A 21756-nucleotide genomic window follows, 5' to 3' on the forward strand; every position below is an offset into this window, starting at 1 on the left:
GGGATGTAGGGAAGACAAGGGAGAGGACACTGGAGGCGATGCTCTGCTGAATGAACACCGCAGGCTCCAGTCGTTTCATGCTGTTTTGGATCAGTGCAGAGTGTACCTGCGACTCCAGGTGTAAAAGCTGGCTTTATGAAAGGCACAAAGCTGAAATTTCCTTACAAAGCTGTAAGGGCCCTCCAGTCCTTCTCTTTACAGTTTATAGCTAGGACTTCCTCTACTCATTTTTAATCATTTTTTTAATTAAAAAAATAATAATCTCAACCCCCAAAGAAAGCTCCTGACCACAACCCCTGCTAACAAGAGCACAAAGCTGACAGCATGCGCCAAGCACCCACAGTGGCAGGCTCCATCTAACGCAATCACCGTTCACCCCGGCGGTGCCTCCTTGGGAATTCCAAGTTAAGATGAAGCCAAAAACCTCCCAAGCCCATCTGGGAAATGCCCCTGATGCAGAAGCACTACCAGAACATCATCTCACAGGTACTCTTCACACAGGCTTGCATTGGTTTCTTCTAATTAATGGGAATAAAATCTGCCCGGCTCACTAAACTACTGAGATTCAGGTCTGTGTTATGTTTTATTCAGATCTCAAATACTTGCAAAAAGGAAAAGACTGCAGGTTTCGCTAAGCCCTGTTGCCAGTTCGGCCTGATTTAAGGCCTATCGGGACCTCTTCTAGCAAAGCAGTGGCAATCAGTCTTTGCCCTGTGCTACAGCTCACTCGGTTCTGCTGGGGGATTCGACTCCTGCCCCAGATCTGAAGGGTGCCACCCTGTTTTCTCTTTGCAGGCTGTGCTACTCCATCAGATCTGTGGGCAGATTGCATTATATTGCAAAACATGAAGAAGACAGGTCTATTTACCACATGGCAATATCAGCTTGCAGAAGCTGCTCCTGGCTCTGCTCGGAGAAAGGAGCTGTTAGTACAAGTGCTTTTCCAGGAGAATCAAGATCAGCTGCTGCCTGCCAGAAGGAAACATCATAAATCTTCCTTTTAACCCTGGAAATCGGTAAATTATTCAAGGCTTTAGAGTTTAGATACACATATAAAACTCTCAAAAAAACACCAGTGTGGTGGGAAAGCAAGTCCTCCTCTCCAGCAGGGACCATCAGCAAGGAGCAGATGACACACTGGGCACTGGGCACTCCTGCAGCCAGGAGGTTGTGCAGACCATCAACGAGGCTCTCCCAAGAGTTGGCACTTCGATGTAACACATGCAGGGCTTCTGGCTGCATTGATTTTGCTGACACAGATCTTTGCCCCCATGTTGTTGCAAAAAAACCCACTCCCTACAAGCCAAGTCCCGGCATCTCCTTCTTTTTCCAGCTGTGAAGCAGCTGTGTCAGAAGTTTGGCGGCGTCTCGTTTGGTCATTTACAAGCTAGCGTGGTTCACAAGTGCACCCAGAACTAAAGACATCATTTTTTACAATTTATTGTATATATTTATTTTCCTCTGCTGTGTAACATATCTTAGCAGCTAGAAAAAACAATGAATGACCCTACTTTGGCTCAAAAACCGCCATCAGCTATAAACTGCCACGCAGCGTGAATGTAGGCATCCGAAGGATCCTTCTTGAAAATTACTAGTTGAGCATAAAACCCAGCGTTCTGGGGGGTCTTCAGACTTCGGAATAAGATTGAAAAGAGGATGTTTGCATGTTCCAAGGGAAAGGCTAACATGTGGATGTGGTATCACGAGAAAACGAGTAAATCTGGAAAAAGGGAGAAGAGGGTTTTGAGAATGTCAAAGAATACAACTTGAGATTTCAGCAGTGTGCATATTCTACCTCTGATTTCTACATCAAGAAAACGAAATTCAGGATTGCAATCCATGCAACCACGAGCTCCTGTATCTTTAAACACACCCATCCAAGGGCTGGAGGCGGACTTCCCAAATGGTTTTTGGTGAGCTGAAAGGGGTGATGGTGGAGCTTTGTGCCTGGCACTGCTCAGCTTGGGAACCCCAGCTGAGACACGTGCTGAGGGTGAGGAAGGGTTAAAGGAAGGGTTAAATCCAAGGTTTTGGTAGGGCTGTCAGAGTGGTGTTCTGCCCTCTGGCACACTCAAGATGTTGCCTTGCAGATGCTGCTCGCCCATTCCTACACTAGACAGAACTTTTCAAGTCTGAGATGTATGAGGGGTCAAAACGAGCAAGTGAATCATTGCCCAGTGACATTTACCCAGCGAATGTATTGTGGAGGCTCCATCTCTCATCCATTATGCTCCTTCCATAAATCACTTTCTGTGCTGGGTCCCTGCTCTGAATACACGAGGGAAATGGCCCTGTGCTTGCCAAGGGAAGGCCCAACGTGGTTTCACACCCAAGACACCACCCAGAGCTTCCCCCTGCTTCACGCAGGCCCACGGGCGCTGCTGGTGTTGCGGGCTGTGCCACGGCCGCGCTCTGCTCTCACTGCCTCAGCTCGTAGGCCATGCCCCTTGTCCTCATGGTGCTGCCCACTCTCACTTCCCCAGCACCATCCCTCATCAGCAGAAGTCCCCAGGGGCTGCTGTGCCACCAGATCACTTCTCAAACCCTCTACAATGCTATCACTGTATGTGCTGCAGAGCCTCTGCCACCAAGCGCGTTGGGCACGCTCGTGGTCCTGATGGCCCCTCACCACCGCCTACCTTGGCTCCCATTAATTTGTGTAAACCCTGTCAACAAAGAAATCTGAAAACATCTTTTAAGAAGCCGCCTGCTCTGACCTTTAAACAAGAAAATCTTTTTGTTTCTGCCTCTTGCTTCGGACGCTGAGATTTTTCTAAATGTCAAAGGCCGCCCTGCCCACGCGCAGCCACTGCACGGGGCTGGCAGCCTCTCCCCGGCTCTGCCAGGCACCAGGCACAACTCCAAAGCAAAGGTGAGACACCAACACACTCACAAGGCACACTGGGTCACATCGGCCAGGCACATACACACACGGGGAGCCCATGGAGCAGCCAGCCAGAACACTCAAGGGCCCAGCAAATGCCAAAATCAGCTCCTGCTGCCGATGGATGTCCAGCGTTTGCTTTCTGGGAGCCAGCAGCCGGGTGGGAAGTACAACTTTCTAACACAGACTGGTATAAATATGCATCATTGCCTATGAAAAATTAGTGTTTGCCTTCTTCACTGCTGCCCCGGGAGGGCTCTGCGGTGTGCAACGGACAGGAAAGCAAAAAGAAGGCGTGCATGCGTGTGTGTGTGTGTGCACACATGGAAAGTGCCTGCCGAAGTTCGAGCAATCCAAACATGAGGCTTTGAGATCTGTGTAATTGCTCAAACTTGGCTCTCTCGGGTGATGATATCATTATCAAAATCCCCCAATTGAATTACGCCTCGCCAATCAATCTCTCCTAAGTATCGCGCACCGCTCAAATACCAGGTCCCCAGGTAGCCACTAAATCACTTTAATTAGAGGCTGTTCATTTAAAATTAGAGAAATATTAAAAAAACAAAAAACAAATTGTACCACAAGATGTGCTTATGCCTTGAAATATTTATGAGGTTATTTAGCAAACTGTTTACTGGTTTCCTTCTCCCTTTTTTTGTGGCAGCGGGCAGGTTTCTGCTGGCCTTCCCAACACAGCTCTTGCAGGATGCTCAGCTCGGCATCAATCAAGTCATCTACCTTTCACAAATGACCATTCCTTGTCTGCTGTGAAGTTTCTCCCCCTATAACATCCTCTTTGTAACCCAAAAGAGGAAGAGCACTTCTTTATAATAATTGCTTCTTGCCAAGACCTCTGACCTCTGTGCTGCCAGCTTGCTGTATAAAGTGAATTTATGAGGCAGAGAGGGATGGATGCCTGTAAAGGGCCTTCCAGGAAATGTAATGAAAAAGCTGCTTTTAGCTGCTGAGCAAAGAAAAGCAAGTGCCTGGCAATGCCAAGAAGAAAATTGAAAGCTGTGGTGGGATAAGTGAGAAACAGCCCTGCCTGCGCTGAGATTTATAGCAAACACTTCCTTTCTCTTTCTTATTATTCAACACTGAGATGAACCACAACCCCACAATGTCTTCGGCACAAGAGGTCACCTCACATACTTCCATTTTAATCAGCAGCACAACCCAGGCACTACACACGGGGACAGAAGCGATGGGGTCTGGGTTGTCTCACCAGCTCAGCACCGAAGAAACACAGCGCAGGGAGTTTATCCCTACAGCTACGTGTTTTGATGTACGAGAGCTACCCTGCACCCAATGTAAAAAAAAAGAAAAATGTAAAAAAGAGCACAGCCACGCACTGAAGTACCTGCTCCTCTCTCGACAGGGAAAAACGGTTGGTATTCATCCCGGGGGAAGGTGCTCTGTGCTGCGGAGGGCAAGTCAGCATCTTCTCAAAGGGTTTCTCCCACAGGTTAATGCCCTTTAGACTGTCAAATGTGATGCCATAAAAATAAGATCAAAGGCTTTAAAATAAGGGAAGCGTATTTTTTTGGTTCATACTATTACTATTTTATATCTGAATATTCCTATAGAGCTTTTCATCCTGAAAGACAGGTCTTTGAACTGCTGTGCTTTCACCTATCACTGAGGAGCAACCCCCGGGGTAAAATGTGACAGCTATTATCAGGGTGCATTAATGTTACTCAACAGTTCAGGACAGACAGAGACAAATACATCCAATTTAAAGCACAGGTTTGAAGAACTACTGCTCGGTGTGGATTAATACCCCTGCATTTTCCAAAAGTGCTCTCAGAGTTTTAAAGGACAAGTAGAGAAACCCAAATTCCCTGTCTCATCGGTAGGACGCACTCAGGCTCCTGCCATTACGGCGTGAATCGAACATCAGCATTGTCAGAGGGAAGAGGGGAACATAAACGATTCATCCACAGGTTCTGATGGGCATCGCCACGCCAGCGATCAAGCACGTTCACCCCGTGGAGATTTGCTGCGGTGATACCTAGAAATGGTTCGGCTGAATACGAGACTGGTGAGAGTAAATCACAGCGCGCTGTTCGCGGCACAGAGATGGGAAAATTGCACTGGCTGTCCACTCGGAGCTAATACAGACCTAGGCTATAGTCAGAGCTTGAGATCCTAAATTACAACTTTTTAACAGGCCTCTGGACTGTTAAATACCATTCACAGCCAGACAGAGGGTGTTTTATAAACGTCAGCTGCAATGGAGTGTAGATGAGGGCAAGGCACAGGGCTCACAGAAATTTCCTAACGCCATCCTATAAAAATCCAAACTAGGAACTGAAGCCTTTAAAGCCAATACCTCACGAGAAAGCTCAGGGTCTGTACCAATCAGTGCTTCTCCTTTGCATATGGGGAAGATGTGACGATCCCCCAGCCATAGGTGCAGTACCTCTGACCTACAGTGAAGCCCTTCAGGAAAAGCAGCTGAACGCACGTTATCAGCACTGCTGCCATGACCAAGCGCTACGGAGCTGGATCTCTGTGGCACCCAGGCTGCAGCTTCCCAGCCATCTGCGAGGTGACCACGTTGGACTGGTCAAGCTGCAGAGTGAGGAGCTAACAAGCGTTAACAACATCCAGCCCATGTGTTCTGTCTAGTAAAATGCCAACCCATCTGTCTGTAACATTAGCGACTCCACAGAAGCCATATGCGGAATAGACATAAATTAGGAAGAGAAAAATCTCCTGTTACTTTCTCTGAAATGATTCTGCAGCCGTAGCCTGCGATGCTAGGGACTGGGTGTTATTTAAGTTCTCTTTTCCAGCTGAATTGCAGCCTCGCGTTGCCTTGCAGCCCTGCAATCCAAAGGCAGTTTCTGGTCTGTAGCTGCCCCTGGTGAGCAAGGTGGCTTGGTGCAAAGGGAAAAGTGGGTGCGACTCAAACCAGGTCCCAAACTTCTCCCCCAGGAGAGCCAGGAGCAGACAGACAACTTGAGGGAGATACCAGGGACTGGGAAATAAACCCCATGCACAAGAATCTCTATTTTGGAAGGCAAACTCATCTCAATAACCAGTCAAGTTGCTTGTCACATTCTCCTCCATCTCCCCTGCTGGGAGGAGAGCTGGAAGCAGTGGTGGAGCAGAGAACTGAGAACATGGGGTTTCTGGAACACGAGAACGAAGCTCCGATGGCAGAAATGGAAGAAAATCATCTGTGTGGGCTTTAATTCAGATGGCCTACTTCCCAAAGCGGGGAGAGACTCCACTTCTTGTGAACTGCAGCTGTGAGCATGAGATCTGTAAGAGAACATGAGCAGCAAAGTTTGCAAAACCCTGCAGTGACGAGGGACAGCTGGAACCACGGGGAGTTTTGATGGCAGCTTACAAAAAGCTGCCCGGTTGCCTGGGAGATGGGCAGCTGCTCCCCAGAGCAACCCAGCGCTCACCAACAGGCAGAACTTGCTGGAGCCTTCCCTGCTCACTGAGTCACACCAGACATGTGCCGTTCCTCTGCTTCGCTGCTTCTGCACCGTGCTCCTGCCAGGGCCTCTGCTTTCCCTTCCTGGGATTCAAACAAATAAGCAGGAAAAACCACCACGCGCCCCAGCCAAAGAGCTTGCACATGGCACTGGTGCAAATCGGCCATTCAGGCTTTGGGATTCACTGGCTGCCAACTGGAAAACAAGCGCCCAGCACCCTCTTTGGGGAGCTGGGCACCTGGTTTTGCAGGAGATGGAGGGTGAGTGCGTGCCGGGGGAGGGAGAGAGGCTGGGATGGTTAAACGAGCAGCTTACACACGTCTCACCGCAGTGACTGCTACTTGGCGATACAGCAGGCACCGGTGGGTGATGAACCCTCGTTTCTTGGTATCCTTCTGGAAGTCCTGTCTGAAGCAAGGTCGATGGATGGCTGAAGAACTAAACACAACCCAATGACCAATAATGGCTCAAGAGAGCATAAGGGATAAACTGATTGCTGACCAGACAATCAGACCCTAGATATGTGGCTGTAGGACGGGCCAGTGCATGGAGCGTGCCTGTCCCTGGCTCGTTGAGTTTGCAAGGCTTGTGGGGGAAGGCGTAACAGATGGACCTGATGGCAGACTGCAGCTGAAGTTCTCACCATGTTTATTCATTACCCTCTTCTAGTTCTTGTTTGTCATAGTCTGGCACCCGGGGCTACAATGCAGGATGAAATCCTGCTTCAAGGAAATCGGCAATGCGTTAGTCACCCGTGCGCAGAGCCAGCGCACGGCGTTACAGGCAGGGAGACTAAAGCCACCGCTCAACCAGGAGCAAGAACTGGTCAATAATTACTCTTTCCTATCAGACAGTGTGACTCACTCATAATTACGACCTGCCAAAGTGGAATTTTAAGTGTTGGCTTTGAAAATAACATTACTTGCTGTTGCAACACCAACAACCAAATTCCACAGTCTTAGCGTGAGTTGAGGAAGAAGCTTTTATTTCTCTTGCTGGCTCACAGTTTCTTCATTTTCTTCATTTGGAATCACTGTCATTAGCACCACTGTCAATAGGACTGAAGCGCTCAAGAGTTGTCACTACCCAGAAAGTCAAAGAAGGCAAGTCGGTTCTGTCTGGACACACACCACTTCTTTCCTGCGCCTTCAAGACTGAGTTTTAACCCTCACTAACCCACTGTGGGAAAGCACATTTCTCGGACAGCATCTATAGCTAGAAGTCAAGATTTATGCTATGAAGACGATGTTATTATTTCCAAAATCCCACCATTTCTGTCTCAACTTCAAGACTTTTGAGTGCAGAGAGCTGGTGGTACCGGTAGCTGCATTTGTGGAGTGGCTCAACCAAATCGGCCGTCCATGGGCAGGAAAAAGTCAAGACTGAGGTCGTATGGAAACCAGCCAGTTGGGCTGTGCAAACTGAGTGTATTTTGCTTTCAGGAAATGAGGAAACCCAGTGTCAAACAAAAAATCCCAGGACGTTTCTCTCCTCATGCAGACAGTGCTGATCCCACCTCAAGGAGGAAGCCTACACCTGTAGAGACAAAGGTTGCAGCTGAAGAGCGAAGGAACAGGAAGATTTCAGCATTTGGTGAGAAAGGAGAAGAAATTCCAGTGTATCCCCTAGGAGCCCCTCAGACCTTTGGGCTACAATGCATTTGCTGAAAGCTTCTGCTGTAGCCGCCTGTGCTGTCATTTGGCACTAAACTCCTGAAGAACATGGCAAGACAGCAGCGCTGGTTCTTGTGTCTGGATGAACATGCTGCTCTTCCCGTGGGGAAAAGGAGAGGTTTTGCAGTTAGCGAATGCACTGTGTTCGAGCAACCTCGGAGGGATGTGCCCGGGGCCCTCCCCAGCTGACACACATCCAGCTGATTGTCTCTTCCTGCTGCTGCTCACCCACTGACGTGCTGCCATCCACCAGGCAGCTCCTCTCGCTGGAGGTGCAGGGGGGGGGAAAGAGATTTATGCAGACACCATGTATGCAATTATGAAAACAGAAGACGACACCCGGATATCACACAAATTGATGCATTTTTGCTGGCAGGCTTTTTGCATGATCCAATAACAGCTGTCATGCTCCAGCCTCTCTCATCTGAGCTCTGCTACCACTTCAGCATCCTTCCGTATCCTTTAAGAGGGCTTTCTTCCCTTCCCTCGTGCAGCTCGCTCCAGATGCCACAGCAAAGCTGGCAATAGCATGGGATGCAAAGGGAAGACAGCATGATTGGTTTTCAGAGCAGCATTAAAATGTAACGCTCACTTCTTTAGGCAAGATGCAGCTAATTAGCAATGACCTCAAGGCAACCAAGCTGCTCAGCCAGCAATCTCTCCCACTCTCGAGCTCTTTACAATTTGCCCTTTCCCTGTGCCAAGCCTTTCGTCAATCCTCCCTAAAGCCCAACAGCAAACTGCAAACGTACACATACAGAGTCCATTGCCTTCTGGAGAAGGGATGTGGTGGGGAATGGCACTGCAAAGGTGACAGAGCCCTTTGGGCTTCATATCTTCTCCAAACACGTCCCCCCTCTGCCCAGTGTTAAGGAAAGGAAAGGCTGTGCCCACACATTTCCCTGCCAGACCAGCTCCCACAGTGACCTCTGCAGACCGGGAGCCTGCTGGTCCCCACATCCTCCTGGTTTTCATCGCTCCGTGCTTATGTTTGCTTTTGTAAATAGATTTAACCTTTCTAAAATTAACAACAGAAGACTTCTTTTGGCAGAAAATCAGCTTCAGGAAGATGGAGGAATATAGCATTTTCCAAACATTTGAAAGCCGCAGACTAAAGATATGTGTTAGTCTCTCCAGTGCATGCTGTTTTTGCTCATTATTCTGAAATGTTAATACATTAATAGATCCTCTCCTGATTAACGGCTGTACAAGACTCTCTTTCTAGGAACACATATGGTTCCTTCTTGCCACAATATTGGAATGGAGAGCCAAAATATTTAAACAGCGAAACTAATAAAAGATTTTATCTCCCCCCACCCCGATGTAAATAACTAATGCTGGAGCCAACCCCTAGCTACAAATGCTTCTTATCTTTCAAAAAGTTCTTAATCAAGTCTGAACATATTGGCTGAGTCCCATTTGAAATAATTGGGCTATCTGTGGTTACGACAGTGCAGCAATAAAGTCACTGTCTAACATTCATTCACCCCGCAGGATGCTCTGTGCCTGGTTGAAAGGAAAGCATATGGGTCGGGCACGTAACAAAATGGGGATTTTAAAGCTGGGCATGTGCCTGCAGGGGCTGCTGCCACCTGATGGGGTAGAGGCAGACCCAGGATGCTGCAGGCAAGGTGTGTGCACACAGCTTCTCTTTCCCCACACCTGCAAAACTCAAGAACTGCCCTGAATTAAGGCCATTTCTGGAGACTCCAACAAAGCTTTTCCAGCTGTCCATAGCTGGACTGCTGAAGGACATGGGAATTACTGGCACACAGCCCAGAATGTCGTGAAAAATTCTGGTAGAGGATATCAGGCTCGTACTGGTCAATTGCCAATGCAGAATTGCCTAAAAGATTCGTTCCTCTCCCATTTTTTCCATGCTATGCCATTACCTTTTCTCTCTGCCTTAGGTCCTGCAGTAATCCCACCTGCCTAATGGTTCCAGCTAAGACCAGCAGCAGTTTCCACTTTGTGCTGCTCGCAGCACAGCCCATCAGTCCTGTTACTGGCCAGGAGTGACACGACCCTACTGCAAGCAGAAACCTGAAACGTAAAAACCTTTTTACATTCCAAGGAGCAAAACCTGCAAGGGGAGGGCCTGCAGGTTTGCACTCCAGAAAACATTTATCACTACAGAACTGAAACACGGTGTGAAAATAAAAGCTCTCCAAACCTGCTTTCACACATTCCCCAGTGCGCCCAGAGGTGTTCCTGCTATGATACACCTAACAATGCTCTTGAGAATTGTTTTCACAAACAACAAACACAAACAAAACAGCAAAAGAGTCAAGAAGTATTTCCTCAAGTACCTGGAATCCAGGCTATTTGTACTCTAAATATACTGCAGAAGGAGGGTTGGTATATATTCAGATGTTACAGAAGGCCACAGGAAAAGATCTAAGCAAACAGTGAACGCTTTAAAACACAGCACATCCCAACTGAGCTGGTGGGTTTATTGCAGATCACTGACCTCTGTCCTGTGGAACCAGCCTGTATTTTACAATTCAAGCTACGTGCAGTTGTGCAGATATAAATATACATCAGATACGCGCGCTCTCTTGTGTAAAAAACACACAGAAAGCAGAAGACACAGATGGAAAAACAAGAGGATGAGTTTCCTTGGAGGTTTCATAGACAAAGATGTTCAAACGAAGCAATTTAAAACCAGAAAGAATCTTACAAAGTGCTTCTAAGCATCGCATTTCACTTGCTTGTTTTCGACTTGGTTTGCAAAAAGCCTTAGAGGGAACCAAACCACTTCAGCGGCTGCTTCCTCATTCCTGATGTGCTCTGGAGAGCTTCACTGGGCTCCTTCCCAATGACTTATGCACCACACTTCCAAGGAGAGGCAAGTCTCTAAGAAAAACAATTAAAACCTTTACCTAGTCATTCCTTGTCACGCCTTAGAAGGGCAGAAAAGCACTGGCAGAGCTTGGGAGACAAGAAATAGGCTCCGTACTCTTACAAGGCAGCGCAGAGCCATGCACAGGACTTGGCACTCAGGCCCCCCTGTGCTGCAGCAGGCAGAGCTTCCTCAGGCCACGGGGCTGGAAGGAAACATGTAAGACGTGGGATGAATAGCGTTTTGCAATAAATAGATCATAAACTGCTCCTAGGGGTGCAGAAGAGGGATGGCCACGATGAAGCCCGCAGCGGGGTCGTGCTGTGTGCCCAGAGGCAGCTGTGGTGCTGGTGGGCATGGTTCCTGCTCAGTGTGCTGCAGTACGGGCACTGCGGCGAGCTCAGGGCTGCTGCAGCCCAACAACCAGCCCATTCATCCTCCTGACTGCTCCATTCAGGGCCAGCTGACTTGTTGTTCCCACAACAGGACCCTGCAAAGGACTTTATTTAAGCAGGAAAACAGATTTGTGTTGTTTCTAAAGGCAATTGAATCTAGCGTTGGCTGCAGAGGCCTGAGCTGTGTTTCTCTCAGTGCCAATAAAAACACCAGGATTGTGGAGGAGACTTTAGAGGCTGTGTTTGCCTTCAGTCTCCCATGGAGCACATCAGAGCAGACAAAAGGGTTCCCACAGCACACGGATTGGGCTGCAACTGTACAGAAGTTCAGCGTTTTGAGTCTGCTTCTCCCAACTTCTTGGTGAGTTATTTTTAATTTAATTAAAGCCTTCCCCCAGTTTACTGGTCTGGGGGACATCTCAGGGAGGGGATGGTGAGGTTAAACATGTCTTAGGCTGGTCAGGGAGATGCTATTTGATCTCCTATTGGCACTTTGCATAAGATACATGGTCCCACCTGTGGCTGAGCTCTGCTCCAAGTGCTTGTGCTGGAATTCCTGCCCACGTGCTCAGGGCAGAGAGAAGATGCATGGGGAAACATCCCCAGAGAAGTGATGCAGAGTGCCTGGGAGTCACGTACAGCTCCTGCAACTCCTCGAGGAACATCCAGGCTGCTGGGCCCCTCCACACACACATGGCAGGGCAACCTCTTCTGCTAAGGTGTGAAGAGAGGCTGGCGTGAGATGGATTCGTCCTTAAGCTGCTGTGCAGGGACGCACAATTCTCTACTTTTCAGTGCCCGGTTATCTAACCTCCGTGCTCCACTGACGTCGTTCCCTGTATGGGATTTTATATAGGTTTCCATGAAGGAATTCACAATGTATAAATAGCGTGGATGAGAGGTGACCTTTACATTTGTGCATGTGGAGATTCATACACCACCAGGGCTAGCTGGGAGGCTGAAGTCATTTAGATATGTTCTCATCTGAAGTTTCTTATGAATTATTTGTAAGCTATTTTCTCACTTATTTTGTTATAATACTCCCACATACTCACCAACCAGTAAAAATAGCTTAACAGTGAATATATGTTTCGGAAGTCTGTTTGCCTATTTTTCTTTTGTGCAGCAGCTGCTGTTGCCATGCTGTCGTTGCTATGTTTTCTTTTTCCTTTCTTTTTCTTAAAAAGAAGAAAAAAAATCTAGTCCCTAAACATACTAAGCTCAGTTCATGGAACAAAATACCTGAGGTAAAGCCCAGAGGAATATAGGATAATCTGTCTGGAAGAGCACAGCTTATGTCCTCCTGACACTAATATACACATTCATCTTTCAAAGACTTAATGAAACTGCAAATGCAATTTAGAATAACTATCAAAAATCTTCAGATAAAGATCATCACAAAAGAATATTGAAGTATCTCAGAAACTGGGCAGTGAAAGGTAAATTATAAGCTGATAAGGAGGTAGGAACAAAAAGATTTTAAAGAATAAATGTGGCCAAGTCTCATCTGGAAAACAAGTCAATAAAGTTGTTCAATAAGCTTGTCAGAACAGTCCTTAAAGCTTGACAGGCAAAACCTGGCTCTGTGGGATGGCGCTGAGGAATGCCCCTGCTCTTTCCAAAGGCCACAGGCCCAAGGTGCAAAATCTGATCTGTGGGTCCCCGATTGCCACCTTGCACCTTTGTGCCCTTTATGAAGAGCTGAGGGAGTTTGCTGAACCAGGCTTCGGGCTCAGCAATTAGGTTTTGGGAAGAAGTTACCTTGGGTTCCTTGTCCCTCCTTTGCCTTTCAGCTCCAGGGGAGTTTGGATGAACCTTCCACCCTCAGCATCAACCTCCGTGGAGGTTTGGGGGGAAAGCATTGATGTGAAGACAAGAATCCACGGTGTCAGCCCAACAGTTGCTAACTTCAAAGACAGAAAAACTTGTGAGATAGCAAAATTACTCTGGTGGGTCAGGAGTGTAGAGAAGACCTGTGAAATCTGGGTCATTGAGCAACACTCTGGCAGAAGAAATTCAACACAGCTGAGTGCAGGGCAGCACGCGTTGTTCTGCCAATTTAAAGGACTCTTAACACGCTGATGGGTTCGGGGTGATGTAACCTCTCAGAATAAAAACCCAAGTGCTACTGTGGCCAGCTTAAAGACAACTTCTCATCACACAGTGTCATTCAAAACAGCAAGTAAGATGTCAAAATAAAATGTGTTTAAAAAAAAAGGGCTAGAAGTACCATATCATGTTTTTATACAAGTCGAGAGCATGTCCTCTTCCCCTGAGCAGCGAGCCAGCCTTGGTGAATTCAGTACGACACAAGGGTGAAAGATAAATTAGGTTTCCTCTGTTTGAGGCGTGTGCTGTGTAACCTGCCTCTTCCCTCTGCAGAAGATCTCCATCACTGACTGCATCCCTGGGTCACCAGGAGAGACATTAAAGACTGGAACAATTTACTGCAGAATTAAGAAGGGCAATAGTAAAATCGAGATGGGCGATGTGGAGACTGCTGAGTAGGATGCTACACGAGAAAAGGGAGCGTTCCCTATTTCAGGGACTCTTCAGCTGTCAGCCTCCTTGACTGAGGTGGGTGAGTGACAAAGCACAGCTGGACTCAAGATGCCCTTCTCTTTCAGGAGTGTGTCTCTTTAGCTGCTGCTTTCCTGCATGGAAAACCAGGTTTTCCTAATAAAAATTAAAATAAAATAACCAAGCCCCCACCTGCATGGGGCACAGGTGCCACCAATGACTATGGTGCTGTGCTTTAAGCAGTCCTGCCACTTGCTGTGTGTTGCTCCTTCCTTTACCCATCTCTCCTCACCTTCAGACTACCAAATCTCATCTTCCTCATGCTCCTGTCCATGAGGACCACCACTTCCAGCCATGCCAGAGAAAGCACAGGGAGCTGTACAGACCCAGCACTAAGGCCTGGGAGTCAGGAGCTTCTGACTGTATTCCTCGCTTTGGGGCCCAGCATGAACTACACAAGTAGCATCATTTCTCTGCATCTCAATATCCTCGCCCTCCGCTGGAACTAATAACAACTCCTCCACCAAGAAGGCATGCTGTGAGAATCAATTGGTATTTGTAAAGCCCTTTGAGAAATGTAAGGCACAGTCTGTATGTGAAAATTATTGATATGATTCATTACCAAGCATTCATACTCTATTTATACAACTCCCAGTCTATTACTAAATATTATGTCCATTTGAATATTGAAATCACTGCTGCTAATAATTTCTGCTAATGTTACACTGGTCTTTTGGAGGTGGCTTTTTCAGCTTGAATGGGAGAATTGTGGAGGCAGTGAAAAAGGGAACAAATGTTAGGAGAGGAATTAAAAAGAGGACAACAGCTCTGTGCAGGCTTCATGGAAAACAATAAAAAATCCATTTAACAAATAACTTTGTGCTAACACTTATCTGATTCCTCTTCCCCTGCTCTTTCTTCTCATCTGAATTTGTATGAAAATCTGATCTCCATTAGCTAAGGATTAGCCCTTGTCTGTGAGCTGAAAATGAGCAGACTCAAGCACGTTGTGGCTCTCCAGACAGGCCACTTGCTCTCTGCACGTTGGCCCGAGCAACACCCGAGCCCTCTCTCTGTCACCTCTCTCATTTCCAGGGCGCGAGGATGCTCCCTCCAAACTGCTGGCCTCCCATCCCTCCAGCACCTGTCTCCACCAGGCTCCACGCACGCGCAATTCCTTTTCCCCTGCCAGGCTGCCGAAAGCAGCGCAGTCTGGGACTCCTCAAAAAGCTCCGCTTCTGAGAAGAGAGAGCATATGTCTATACATTATATATTTATTCACACACTGAGGCATGTTCCCACTCCCGAGACACACACGGTATGTTCTGACTTTCTCACTCCAGCATGTTTTGCAAATCTGCTCTCCACCCCCTCTATTCCCTCGCTTCGCTTTATCAGGATCTTGTTTAAGGGAAATGCTGCTTACTGTAAACTGGAAACGTTAACATCAGGTCAACAGACCATTTATTAAGAAGCAGCTGTGGGAGAGGAAGGGATGGGGCACCGCTATTTTCCTGGCTCAGCTTCTTCTCCTTCCACTTGGAATATTTATTCCTTGCTGTGATCTTTTTACTCGCTCCTTGCGCTGACAAAACGCCGCCGATATCTGCGGTGCGGGAACTCAAGGACAATCGATATTTCGCTTGAATCAAATACAATGATTTTTTTTTGTTGTTTTCAAAGCTCAACATTTTGCAATTAAACCTCTCAAGACATGGGGAAAGCGAAGGTAGGGGTTCTTTTGTGGAAGGCAGGAGGGAGCAGCATAGAAGTAGAAACCAGAGCAAACCAGCAGCGAAGCCAATAGAAAGACGCCGCATCGTTTCTTCTTTTTAATACATTTTTTACGAGAAGTGAGATCTTTGATTACATTTTTGATTAGGAGAGACAGGCATTGCCCTGCCCAATGCACAGTTAGAGGGAAAGGAGCCTTTCATGTTCACAGATATGAGACATCAAAACAGCCATTCCCAACTCTTAAAAGGATCAGACAAAACTGCAGCTCAAACTGTGCCAGGGACTTTGGTGCAGGCAGGTTCCCGGCGGAAGGCAGTCTCGGAGTCGTGAGGAATCATGTGGATGCTGACACTCCTGTTAAGCGTGGGGAGAAACAGGGGGAATTTCTCCCAGGGAAATCCAGGACAACGGTGAGGGCATTTCAGAGTGAGAAGACCAGGAGCAGTGACAGCCGTGCTGCAAGGGGAGCTGCCAAGAAGTAGCTCTTAGTTGTAAGGAAAGAGTTGCTCCTGCTCCGTCAGAGGGTCCAGGTGGACAACCAGCAGAGCACAAACAGCAGCAGATTTTTACTTACAGTACAAATAAGTCAGAGTTTCCTCTCTCCCTGCTTCCTAAAGCCTCATGGCCTTACGGGACCTCCCTGTGCTGATGCCCCGTCGCAGGACGGGCACGCTGACACGCGGCTCTGCTGTGCACCACCACCGCTCTCTGTCTTTGGAGCTGCTGGTTCCAAGGGGCCTCTCTGCTTTAGAGGTCACCTTGATTTGCTGATACCCTACAAGAGTTGAATCAGGCGAACAAGAGATTAGAGTTCTGATCTTGCACGACTCCACCTGAATACTAACAATGGCAGCACGGTGTCCCAGCTTATCCCTCACCGTCACCACACTGACCCTTCATTTGGCTGTGGGATCTGCGAAATCTCGATGGCTGGAACAAGACAGGAGAGCAAATCAACTCGTCAATTCTTGCAGAATTTACTGCAGCCTGGACTCAAGCACCTTTTCATGTCCCAGCTTCCCGGCCTGCATTACAGAAGTGAAAACCCAAACCCTGGACAATTTTTCAAGGTCCAAAGAAAGAGCTGCCCACGTTGGTGGTAAATATGACGATCACCTTCCCAAAATTTGGTTCAGCTGAGCAAACAGATGTCCTGAAAGCATCAGTTGCACCTGAAGCTCAGATGCATGAACCTTCTCAGTATGTCCCTAGTGCCAAACGATGACCATAACACGGACCTGCTGGTGCAGAAGCAGTCACGTTATCATGTTTTCTGCCCACCAGCCTGCTTCTGGCCTCTCTTGGCAGAGGACTGTCCTCCAAAGCACTGCAGCACTGCTTCACCTCTGCTGTCACCCTCCACCTCCTGTTTCAGCTGGGCACCATGCAGAGATAACGCTGGGATTGCACGGCCACCGCCACCAGGACACCACCTAGCCTAGCCTGCCTCCAGCTGTGGCCCCCAGCCCTGGCTGGCCTGAAGTGCTGGCAGCACAGCCCCAAAAACATTCAGTTCACACTGATAACAACCAGGGTGTGATGGACAACTGTTCTTTCTCACAAGGATTTACCTGCCAGGCCTGCCACAGATTTTTATCCTCTTTTTTCCCTTCTCATGCAGCAATAATGTCAGATTGAGAGAGTCTGTGAGATGCCCACAACTCATTCTCAATAGCACGTTGCCACCCAGCCCTACATCTACGTTAAAGATGAGCTCGGCCATCACTCAAACAGCTGAGAGCCGGAGTAAATAAGGGCTTGGATGGAAAACAGCTGGCTCCAGCTCAGCCGGGACATCACAGAGGTGCAGTGCAAGGGTCTGCCAGAAAATTCAACCCCAGCTTCTGCTGAAGTGCCTTATCTATCTGGGAGGGGAACAGCCCTTCTTTTGGGAGATGAATAGCCCTTCTTTCCTTCTGCACACACCGCTGCTGCTGCTGATAGGCACCAGAAGGGGCTGTGAGCATCTCTGCCCTGCTCCGGGCCAGCCAGGTGGTCGCAGCCTTTTTGCTCGGCTGTAGGCTTAGCTGGTGGGACCCGTGCCTCCCTGCTGGAGGCTGTAATTCACACACACACCTCTCAGCCGGAGCAGCTCACAGCAGCTTGTCTGCTTAGCGCAGAGGCAGGTGAGAACAGGCTGTACCCAAATGCCACGCTGTATTGGTTTGCCATTACATAGCAGATAGGCTGCCATTGATTTCAATTGGATTTTTGTTCCTAGCAAACTCTCTAGAAATACTTAGCCCAAAGCCTGAAGTGTTTCTGAACACGCACCCTCCTCGTTTTCCACTGCTTATTGATGGGTTCGGTGTCTCCCGGCATACAGCCCGGATTTCTTCCACCAATGTCACCGGTGGGATCGGAGCAGCACAGGGAGCATGGCTTTTCTTGCTTGCATGGCTTCTTCTTCCGTGAGACACATAGACCTCTGGTTGCGTCTGAGGCTCTGACTTCAGTAGCTGCACTGATTTCGTGACTGCCAATTGTTATTTTTTAATCTTTGACAAACGGCGGTGAGCAGCTAACGCTGCAAGCACAGCCCCACACTGTGATTAGCCGCACAGTTGAAGGGAAGGAAGGTTGCCCCAACATTTTGGCATGAATAACAATGAGGCAGATAATTTTTCTACAAACGCTTTCCTGTAAAGCAGCCTTTAGAAAAATGCCAGTAACACCCCAGGGATATTCACTCCGCTGGATGACGAAGAAGAAACCACAAATTATTTCTCTCTCAGCCTGTGGAAATGTTCCTGTATGTGGCCTCAGAGTTACTGTTAGAGGATGAACTCAAGATACAGAAACAGATACAGCAGGGAACACGTCCCATGGACTTGCTCAAACATCTCCTAGGCATAGCTCCCTCCTGCAGACTCCTGCCTTGGGTCCTGGCTATCCACATGCAATAAAATAGACAGGAACTAAGCTTTGTGCAGGGGATGCCTGCAAAAGTAAGCTGGCCTGTGTTCTCATGCTGCAGAGAGGGGAAAAATGGGAAAACCAAGGAGAAAATGCAGTATCTGAAAGAAATCTGTGCCAGCAAACAAAGGCAAGAGGTACGAACAGGGTGCAGCCCCGGTGAGCTAAAGGCACCGGCTGGACACGCGCAGCTCAGGCAAGCATTTTCCCAACCAATTTATATGGAACCACCTTAGCTGAAATATCACTTAATTTAAAACATCCAGGAAACAAAATAATGTCTTGAAGGTCAGGTGGGGGCAGCTTGTAAAGGGCAGGGCAATTTGATTTCCTGCTGACTTGCCACCCATGCTAATGGTCCCTCTACAAGAGCGCTGTCAAGGTGAGAAGAGCAGCACGCCACCCCAGCCTCCAAACTGCCTGTGATGGGCGACAAAGCCATCTGCAGCTTCACTCTCTGTGACATTGGAAATGAGCATGGGAACCCTAGAGAAACACTTCCAAAGGTGGGCCTCTGGTTGCCCTGTTCCTCAGCCATACATCTGGAACGAGGCAGGGCACCAGGGAAAGGGAATTCCCTCGGCAGCCGAATGGCACTCTCATTTATAAGCCACATGGGACAGAAATGGCCTAGAATTTCCCCAGGTTCCCGTGACGCTGCTGGCACACACCACAGTGCTAAGCGCCCCCAAGGACAGAAAAACTCATCCCACCGGTGCTAAGGGATGTCTTGAACAGGGCGAGCCAGCCACGCTCCAGAGCTCCTGCTAACAAGGCAGCACACGGCTGCACGGCCACCTTCGACCCCCCTGTTTTTGCCATCCACATTTCTGCATTTCTCTCCATTAACTGCTAAATGCCTCACCGTCCCCCCAAAGGTCAAGGTAGCAGAAAGCAGCAAGGTGTGTTATGAAGAGCTACGTAAATCAGGAGACAGCTCTTGCACCCAGTTAACAGGCAAAGCCCAGAGGCGATGCTCAACTTGATTAAAATAAAGACATATCCCTGCCCGTGCTGGGCTGCCTTGTGCACATATTGTTCCTCAGTTTTTCAGTTTGTAAAATAGAGTAATGGTTTCTGTACCAAACAATGGTCCTGGAAGGCTTAATTCATGTTTGCGAAGTGATTTCAGATCTTAAATTGGAAGGCATGAGAAAGCACAAGTTGTTATTATAATTGCATTATTAAGTGCTGTTAAAAAAAAAAAACTCAGCTTACGTTTCGTGGAATTCAGGTCCTTCTTCAGACTTGCTTTATGCCCTTGACACATGTATTTGACAATAACCCAAATAGCCTTGATCTTTCATTCCCAGCAGGGCTTTCTTTATACCTTAATGAGGTCTCTTCTTAATCTCTTTTCCGAAGGATAAACACCTCATCTCAGAATAACCAAATTCTCTGAGCTGCTGTGCGCGAGCTGGGCTGGGTCTGCTCCTCTAATCTTGGCCCAGGGAGGGGACGAGAGCAGGCAGGAGGAATACAGATGGGGTCTCGGCCATCCCTCACAGGATGCCACAGGACATGTGCAGATCTGCCAGCGACGTCTCTATTTCTGACAGTTAGGACGCTCCTGAAATACTTTACTGCTCCTGAGAGCTATGCCAGGCTATTTAGTCCCAAATACGGCAGTATTTTTATCCCTCTCGTCCATAATGCCTGATCTTCAACCTTATCTCTGTTTCGTAGCACAGGATGCTCCCAAGATATATTTCTGACCGTATTTCTGTCTTTTAACTCCAATATTTCACTTCCCTTACCCTTACCATTACCAAATCACCCAGAGATCTACAGCCTTGTTGATATTGACTTTCTTCTCTCTTCAATCCTTCCCTCAGGTTTCCTCTTTTTTCCCCCCTTATCATCTGCAAATTGCATCGTTTTTATCTTCTGCTATGCTGGAAATCTTATCATGAAAGAGAGATTTTTCTTTTTTCTTTTTTTTAATTAGTACTTGGTAATATTACCAAGCTGTGAGTTTATGGCTTTGTAGATCTTATATTTTTGACACTAATTACTCACAAAGGCTTTTAAAGCAGCATTTCAACATAGCAACTGCCATGACTGTAATTAAGTAAGAAGCAGCAAATTTTTTTACATTTCAGAAAAAGTCTCCAGCCTTCCTGCCCCACATCACAGCTCGGCCCCCGGTATCACTCGGATGAACGAGACCAGACATCAGGAACATTACTTTCCACGCATGCCCCCAGATCCCCACCCTCACCCAAGCGCTCGGCTGCTGTATTAATAGTGCTGTCAGCGCGGAGCACCTACAGGGATTCTCCATTTGCCTATTGCCAATCTGAAGGGCTCAGCTAATTTTAGACTCGCGGTTTCTGCTTCTTGCAAGAGGCTGCTCTTCCCCCGTTCGCATGTTCAAGCCTCAAAGACTCCCTTTGAACCGACCGCAGGGCTGCGCTTGATTTATCTGGTCCCCAGCACCTCCTCTCTGGGACCTGGGAGGGAGGCAGGAGATGTCCTGTGATCCGTACCGATGCCGGATGCCTCGCCAGGAAGGTACCAAGGGCTCGTAGGATATGTTTGTAAAGCAGCTGTTATGGGGATGATCAATTAAAGGCGTCTCAGTGGGGCGAGTTTGATTCCACTGGCCTAATTCATTTCCAAATTACTGCAGGATGCTGCCGTTTACTGTTACATTATTTGTTCTCAAACTCCAAATTAAGATTTTATTGTGCCATTAATTTTTACGCGGGAGCTACCATTAAAATCAATGTTCTCTGCTTAAAATTTGACAGTGTAAGATGACTGATTGTCTGGCCTGTTTCCGACTGCTTTACCACCTCCAAAGCGGACGGGGGACACCAGCCGTGCCACTAAGACCACACGATGTGGCCACCAACACGGGAGCGCTTCCAGCCTGGGATGCCCGCAGTGGGTCTGGCATCACGGGCTGCTCTTTCTGACATCTCCTGGGGGACGTGGATCCTCCTTCTGCTAACAAGTCATGGGCAGCGACTGGGGGGAAGGCAGCCAGGGCTCCAGCACCGGGCATGCAGCCATGGGGGCAGCCCTTGGGGTTATGGCCCAGCCACTGCTGGGATCCCAGCCTCCTTGCGCCTTGCCTTCCCTGAGCTGCCTGTCTCCACCTGTTGCCTCTTGCCCTGCAGACAGGCTACAGCGTTATTTTGTGGTTGCTTTGCACAAAATAGCACAAGGCACCTCCTGACCTATGGCACAGACTCCTGGGTACAAGGGCTATACTCACCTAGCAGCACCAAGGACCGTTCAGGTGCACGCAAAGCTGTTTTACTCTGCAGTAGGAGCACGTGGCACCGGTGCTGCCAGAGCAAAGAGCAGTAACACAACCATGAATCCCTCA

General features: G+C 48.2%; 1 protein-coding gene and 1 long non-coding RNA gene across 11 annotated transcripts in view; both read right to left on the reverse strand.

Annotated features, from left to right (window-relative positions):
• Positions 1-21756, reverse strand: part of MAD1L1 (mitotic arrest deficient 1 like 1) — a 347495-nt gene that overhangs the window by 3607 nt on the left and 322132 nt on the right. The gene's annotated exons all lie outside the window — the stretch shown is intronic.
• On the reverse strand, positions 15021-17958 carry LOC110352823 (uncharacterized). The gene is made up of 2 exons (XR_002402463.4): positions 16397-17958; positions 15021-16278 (listed from the first exon to the last, which is right to left on the reverse strand). It is a non-coding gene; the product is annotated as an uncharacterized lncRNA (long non-coding RNA).

Source organism: Anas platyrhynchos, chromosome 15, assembly GCF_047663525.1.
Source record: "Anas platyrhynchos isolate ZD024472 breed Pekin duck chromosome 15, IASCAAS_PekinDuck_T2T, whole genome shotgun sequence".
NCBI lineage: Eukaryota > Metazoa > Chordata > Aves > Anseriformes > Anatidae > Anas > Anas platyrhynchos.